Consider the following 7,543-nt stretch of genomic DNA (forward strand, 5'->3'; position numbering starts at 1 on the left):
AGCTGCTGCATTTAATCCCAGAAGCTGTAGTGGTAGTGAGCAAAGTGATCTCCATATAACCTCTGTCTTACTCATAAGTGTGCATTACGAAGCTTAACCGATGGTAATAAAATGTTTTGCTTTCAACGTGCGGTCCCTGTGGTCCAATGTTCCCGTCTTCAGGCACCATCATTACAGCAGGGCGATGTATTGGAGTTATTCTGCTGCCCCGCAGGAACGTGTCTCCTAATGCTGGATGCAGGCATCATCGACGTCTAGCAACGCGTGAGGATACCCAGCGAGGAGAGATGGAGAACACCGAGGAGAGACGGAGAACACCGAGCAGAACCCTTTCTGCGGTGGCGAGTTGATGGTGGTGGCATCCCCAGGTAGAAGCAGCAGCTGTGGTCGCGAGGTCCTCATGAATAAATTTCTCGCGTACACGTTGCTCCCCTGGACGCGTTTGCTCTTTGGTGAAGACTGTATCTTGATGGTCAAGGAAAAACTGCTGCAATGGGAGGACTTGTCGAGGCGCTTGGTGTCTTGCTTGGCTGTGACCCAAAGGTGGAGGTTCCTGTGTCCGTGGGGTGGTCTCACAGTGAAATCTTGCGTCAGAGCCTCTTCAGGGACTACGGCGGTACCTGGGGGAACAGAAACAGATTGCAGGCCTGCTGCTTGGGGTTTTTTTCATCCCTTTCACAACTGCTCTGCAGGTTCATGGGTTTATACATTGGTTTTTTCTTTCCTGCGTGCAAAGAAGGGCATTTTTATGTCATCTTGCACGACGGGTATTTTTGTGCGGGGCGGGGGGAAGGTGCTTCTCGTCCACGTTTAAGTAAGCATACAAAATGCAGAAAGTCTGCGTTTGGAATTTCGTTTTGGTTTACACATCATTGATGCTTTTATTGAAAGCATCTTTTCACATATAAATAATTTAAAGGTTGTATGATTTTCCTTCTCTAAACCGAAAGCAGGAATTTCAAAGCAGGGATCTCCAAGCGTGGTACGGTGGGTTGCCTTAGCCCTACAGCTGGTATTTGTTGAACATACTTAAAGTTTATAGCGTTTGGTTTCAAAGCGGAATTTCCCAGGCAGAGCACCCCCAGAACATATCTGAATATATAGCTTTTTCAGGCAACGATAACACAGCCTTTTTCTGGAAATTGCCATTTTGTAAATAAGCTGCTTCTTGAGCAGCAGGGCTAGGACTACAAAAGATGGATGATTATTTCTTCCCGGAATCGGTCTTCCGCTGCAGGATCTGGTTTTTGTTGCGATAATTAGCATAGAATTAAAAACGGCCCCGCATCTTCAGTTTGCATTACGCCTCTGATCTCGAGCGATCGGGGATCGCGTTTTACTTGGCAATAGGCTGTGTCTGGGAATCGCTTTATTCACCGCTGGAAATCAGCATTTAATTTTGGCGCACAGATCTCTGCAGGCTTCGACGCAGCAAAAGCCTCTGCCTCCAAATATAAAACGTTGCTTCTAATAAACTTTCGAACGAGTTCTTTTTTGGAGACTGGAAAAATTGCCAAAAATATTTAGATAAAAATCTAGCGCACCGGCTGAAGGAGGATTTTACAAATGCCTTTAAAATCCAGAGCTCAGGCTGAAGGTGAGGTCACGGGCTAGCACGCAGCCTTTTCTCCCAGAAAACCTGTAATAGCTTTTCTTTTTAAAAATTTAACAGGGTTGCCAGTCCAGGTGGAGGCAAAATTACAAGGAGTCTCAGACGTGGCCGACGGTGTGTCCTTAGGACAAACTAAAGCAGCAAAAATACAACGCGATGTGAAAACTTCCTTGTGAGAGCAGTGCAGGAAAATACTGTGCGATTTGACGCAGTGTCCTAGCATTAGATTTATTATCCACTTCCAAATCATCTGCCAAAAATCCTTACAATCGGACGACAGGAAAGAACATGCTCTGAAAAGACCTGGAAAATGAGCAGTTTCGGTACGGGAGTTTTCAAGCTGGTAAATTTTCCGTACGTACAATGTTTGGGTTTGGTCTCGACGTTGAGGTCAACGCTACTAAAACCAAACGTTATCCCATATGGTCTACATATAACAAATGGTGATATATGCCTTGCTGGCTTTGGCAAGAAGACTGGATATCTCATTTCAGCGGTTTTCTCATCTGGATTGTGGATTGAGATAGTTGCGTTTCCGCACCGTACGCCTGCAGAAATCACACCGCCAATCTCGCACTGCTCTTTTCCCGCTCCCACGTCTTTTCCAGGCTCCTTTCTCTCCAGTTCTACGTCTGCAAAGGTGGATCTACATCCATAGCCCCTAGATGCGCGACCTTGCTCTTTGCTTGTTTAAATACAGGTCTTTGTGGCAGTAGTGGAAATAAGTGACCCGGGTTTGTAACTCTTTTTTCTCCCCTGGGGTATCAGTGTTATCTGCTTCTGAAAAACCATCTCCCTAGTGCTTGCTCTCTGATTAGGAAAATGTACCTGAACCGTACCCAACATACCCTGCTGACTCCAGCAAGCCAATACTTTTGTTTTAAAAAGAGCTTTCTCCGTAAAAAACCCCTCGTACCCGGCCCAGACGCTCCAGGTGCAGGACGGCCAGATGTTGCCTCGTACCACGCTCGGGAGAGTCGACGGCGATGGGTGCGGGGCCTGGGGAGCCACTTATGCTATTCAGTGACCTTTTTTTGGGGTGCCTACTGAAACATCGTGAGAATTGAAGGTCTGTTTTCCCCTTTTTCATTTGCCGCTTTCGTTTTGGGGGCGAAAACACCCTGTTTTGGCAAGCGCTGAGCTCCCGAGGTAAGGGGACGGAAGGGCACTGCCGGAGCATGTCCCAGCTTGCAAGGATCCGCTTCCAGCCCAGGGTGAGGACGGGGACCGACGCAGACCTTAGCGGGGAGATTTCCTGCACCCTGTTTCCAGCGAGCGGAGTCGTTGCTTTTCGAGTATAAAGGTAGGGTTGGGCTCGCAGCTCGAAGCGAGGGAACAAAAAAGCAGATGTCAGCAGCTGGAATAGGCGACGGGGCAGTCGGTGGGAAGCGTGTGTTTAAAGAGAGAAAGGGGAAGTGCCTGACATCCGTTGGGATGAATCCTCCTTTTCCAGCCTCTTTCCAGGAGCGTGCTGATCCAAAGTCCTTCTCCGGAGTGTTTTCCTTCATGAAAATGAGGACGGGACATTAGGAACGTCAGTATTTACTACGCTGCCTTCATTGTCTTGTTCTTGCATTAATTGTCCTTCGACTGGTAGGGTGGTTAAAAGAAAAAAGCCTGCTTAATGCATAATCAGAAAGCTACAAAAAACAAAAAAGCAAACCACAAATAAATAGGTAAATAGGCTAATTGTAAGATAGCGTGTAAAAGGAGGCAGTCTGCGGCGCGACTCCTCCGTAAAGTGCATGATAAGCATCGGCGAAGCTTGTTGCAGACACTGGGCAGGCTTTCCAGGGTTGCTTTTGCTAGACTTTGAGTATCATAGTTGCAAAGACTCGTAAATGTTCCGAGAGACTCTTGGATTTGGGGTGGTGTTTTTGGTTTTTTTTTCCGTAAGCTGTGACCACTTGCTTTCTGAATGGGTTTGTAGTGATGGAGTTAATGGAGCTGTTCTTTATCGTAACCTAAAAGGTGTCGGTCGTTTGCTCGTATGTGTTCACAAGCTGAGCCGTAGCATTATGCGTCTCTCCGCGATGGTGTGATTTGAAGCACTTTTGGTGTGGCATGTGCAGTTGCAGTGCTGTCTGTTTTTAATTTCACCCCTAGCTATCCCCCACGTTCTACCCGCGTTTCGGACACTGAACCAAACCGACATTGAAACTAGCACTTTAAGTACTAGTAGTCACTTTGCTTCTGACTCTATTGAGCACTGCACTTTTGTGAGTACTGTTAGCACTGAGTTTTGAACTGTTTATTTTCCCCAGTCTCTTTAGCCTCTTAGGCATGGTGTTAATTACTTAGGGGCCATCAGAAGATAATTTTGAGGTGTATGTGACCACTGTCTGGTGCCTGACTTCCATTACATATCTGTTAGCGATTTTATAAATTAGGGAACTAAAGCCGTCCAAGCGTATTTTACACAACAGAACGAACATCTAAATCACTGGCGTCCAGGCAGACGTGGTGGTTGTAAACTTCGAGGTCATCCGGAGACCCAAGCGCATGGCTTTTAAAAACACCAAAGATACAGGAGAAGTCTCAGAAGGGATCGGGGTGGTGCAAGATCGCCTAATTTACGCTTGGAATTGAGCGGACCGCAGGACGCGAAGCAGACCCGGAGTGAGAAGCGTAGGGCAGACGCTCTTGGTTTCGGTACGAGACCCCGGTCTGCGTTAGCAGGGTGAGTCCATGGGACAGCGAAGTTAAAACCAGTCTGAGATGCTGGTATCGATAAAGACTGCGCTCAAGCCATTGCAATAAAAGCCATCATTGTGCCTGTACTGAAAGTGCTGTTGAGATTGATTGTGGGCTTAAACTACAAAAGGTATTTTTAAATAAAAGGACTTACAGATGATTTAGAAGATGGAGCATAATAACCATGGGGTTTGCTGTTGAATTTGAAAAACGGTGTTAGGAGTTGATCAGGTCTCGTGTTAGGAGGCAATTCAGATGTGCATTGCTGTTCCTGTTAAATTCCCGTGGTATTTCGGTACGGATGATCGGGGACCAGAGCTCCCTTGCCGGTAAGAAATCAGTAGGGTAGAGTTTGTAGTAAACATTATCATGTATCTCTAGGATTTGAAATGGGACTATGACCCCTGGGATGCAGAATAATCCAGATTTTGATGTCCCAAACCATCCACTCTCAACCAACTGATGGTATTTTGCTTCTTTAAAAGCCCTCGTGGGTTTTCCATAGCAGCAAATAAATCACGGTGGTGGCGAGAGTGCTGCGATTCCTTCGCGCTGGGGTACCCGCACCTGGGACTCCTGCTCGTCCTCGTTGACGAGCCGATAGTCGATCCAAGTCCTTCTCCGGCAATACTCCTTGATGGGAGTTTATCCCCGGTGACACTTGATGGATAAACCCCGCCGCTATAGCATGATCAGTTTGAATGGAGAGAAGTGAATTAGGTCTTCTCCTTCACTGCTAGCAAGCGGACATGATGGAAATAACCTTCAGCAACAAAAAAAATGGGAGTATTGGGTTTGATTCTTGCAGCAGATGAAGTATTTTTCCTGACCAACTCCAGTTTTGGTGGCTGGTTTTGCTTGCGTTCAATTCAAGCTTCCTTCTTCAACAGACCTTCATGGGTTTGGGTATTCAGCGGGTATTGAAGGTGGTTAAAAAACACAAACCTTGAACAGCCCGAAGTATTATGCTCTTACATCCTCTATCGTTGGATTTAAAAATGGAAATGTAAATAGAATCCAGATTTTTCTTTTTTTTTTTTTTTTTTTTCTTTCTCCCCCCAGCCAAGTTAACCCTGCAAATCTAGCTTTAAAGAAATAGCACCTGGTGATGTTGCTGCTATGTCTGAGCCCCACAAAATGATAACGGCCAAGGGGACAGCCGCTTCAGAAAGTACCTCGGTGACTCAGAGCCTACATCCCGCTGGCTGTCACGAGGATATAGGGGAACCCTTTGGAAAATTCGCCCCCCCGCCCCCTGTGCTCACCGGTCTCCTTCAGTCCTTGGAAATTAAGCTCGCGAGAAAAGGGGATGTGGACCAGGTCTTTTTTTTTTTATTTCCCCCCACCGGTGTAGTTTTTATTGCCCCTTGCAGTTGGCATCTCGTCCTTCGGGAAGGTAAAAGTAAGCGTTTTCTCCTGCACGGCACACGTGAGGCCCGAATGCGAAGCCTAGCACAGCACCTCTCGCTTTGGAGGGACCTTTTAGGTGGAAAAAAGCTCTTGTAGGGATTTTTAGTTGTTTGGGTTTTAAGATAGCTCATGGGAAGCGCATTGTAACGACACACAGGCGATGTTTTACCGACCTTTTCTTTTTCTCCAAGAGACGCTTTTTAATTTGCTTCGATAGTTTAGAGTTCGTTTCCTTGAAAGTCTTTCTGGACCCATGCAAATGCCCTTGAAATGAGTCAAGTTTATCAAAACCAATTGTGCATTGCAGGAAGCAGTCTCAAAATGCGCACACACCCATGCACCGATCCGCGTGTACGTGCATGTGTGTGTGTGCGTGTATACATATAGATAGATACATTATTTCCCCAACTGTTCCTTTATTTTGGGGGGTTGGTTTGGTTTTTTTGGGTTTGTTTCCCCCCGCCTCCCCAGGATCTTAACCAAAAGGTGTTTTAAAGTCATGGCATGAAAACTCCTAAATGTAAATCTGAGTACCTTGTGATGCTAATGAACAGGTTTTTCTGAAACTTTATGTGATGCTTAATATTTTCCTTAGGAAGTTTTGTTTAATGTTAGATCATTGTTCTGGAGGATGTTGGTCCTACTGGCATTAAACTAATGGAAATAAAATGCATGTGTTACAAGTGTAGAAACGGTGAAGAATTAAGTGTGAACTTACTGTACGATACTGATTCTGTTTTCAAACAATCTGTTTTGCTGTTCAATAGTTGACATATGGAAATGCCAATGTACTGTAATTTAGCACTTTTCCAATGGACCCTGTTCTCACTACACCCGAGGGAAGAAGCGGGTTTGGCTTTGGGGCCGCCTGGACTCGAGCTCTGGACCATTTCTGCGTGTTTTGGCACCAGAATTGGCCAGGGGGAAACCCAAATCTGAGGTTTTCTCATCGGTTCGGCGGCTGGCGCGGGGCAGAGGGGCGGTGGTTCTCCGTTTCCCTGGCCAAACCAGGACAATTTGGGTGAAGACCTTGCTGCGGGTGGATGGACTGGCGGCATCCCGGTCCCCCAGCGCATCCCCCCCGGGAGCCAGGCTGGGGACGGGCAGTCTGAGCCGGGGTGGGACGGAGGCGCGTCTGAAAAGCAGCCGGAGCAATCCGCGGACCGTGACATTAAAAGGCGGAAGGGTTAAACTCCGAGCCACCTCCCTCCGGCCCAAAGCCTCCTTTCCTAGTGTTAACAGGGTGCAAAGTGTTACTTGTCATGTACTGTACTGAAAGGGTTAATTGATCAGTGACTGTATTGTACTGTATGAAAACTCATGAATTGCCTTGTATTGTTTCTAATGGACTGTACCATGTCCCCCCACCTCCCATTCCCGACCTGTCCCCAGGTTTTCCAAATGACGCATGTTATCAGTTAGGTCCTCCAAACTCTCTGGTGCTAACTCTTCCGTATCCGATGGTGCTTCTGCGGATGCTAACTGATGACATGCCAGTCCAGAGCTTGAAGTTCACAACGTCTTTCTTGTCTGTTTGTATGAAGTCGACGCACACACACGCGCTCATGAAAAAAAGAAAAAAAATGATAAACTTGAATTTGTTTCAAAGCATCATTGACAATCTAATGTTTTCTATGTCTGCTTTTATTTGGGATGGCTTTTCTAGAAAGCAGCGCGCCAGCACCTTCGCCCCGGGAGGGGATTTCGTCCCGTTCACGCGGCGGCAGCTCCTCTGGCATCCGAGGTGAGCTGCTCCCTCGCTGGCTTTTCAGGCTCGGCCGCGGGAGGTCGATCCGTCAGGAGCCAGCGAGGAAGAGGAGGTGCAGG

Source organism: Calonectris borealis, chromosome 4 (assembly GCF_964195595.1).
Source record: "Calonectris borealis chromosome 4, bCalBor7.hap1.2, whole genome shotgun sequence".
Classification (NCBI taxonomy): domain Eukaryota; kingdom Metazoa; phylum Chordata; class Aves; order Procellariiformes; family Procellariidae; genus Calonectris; species Calonectris borealis.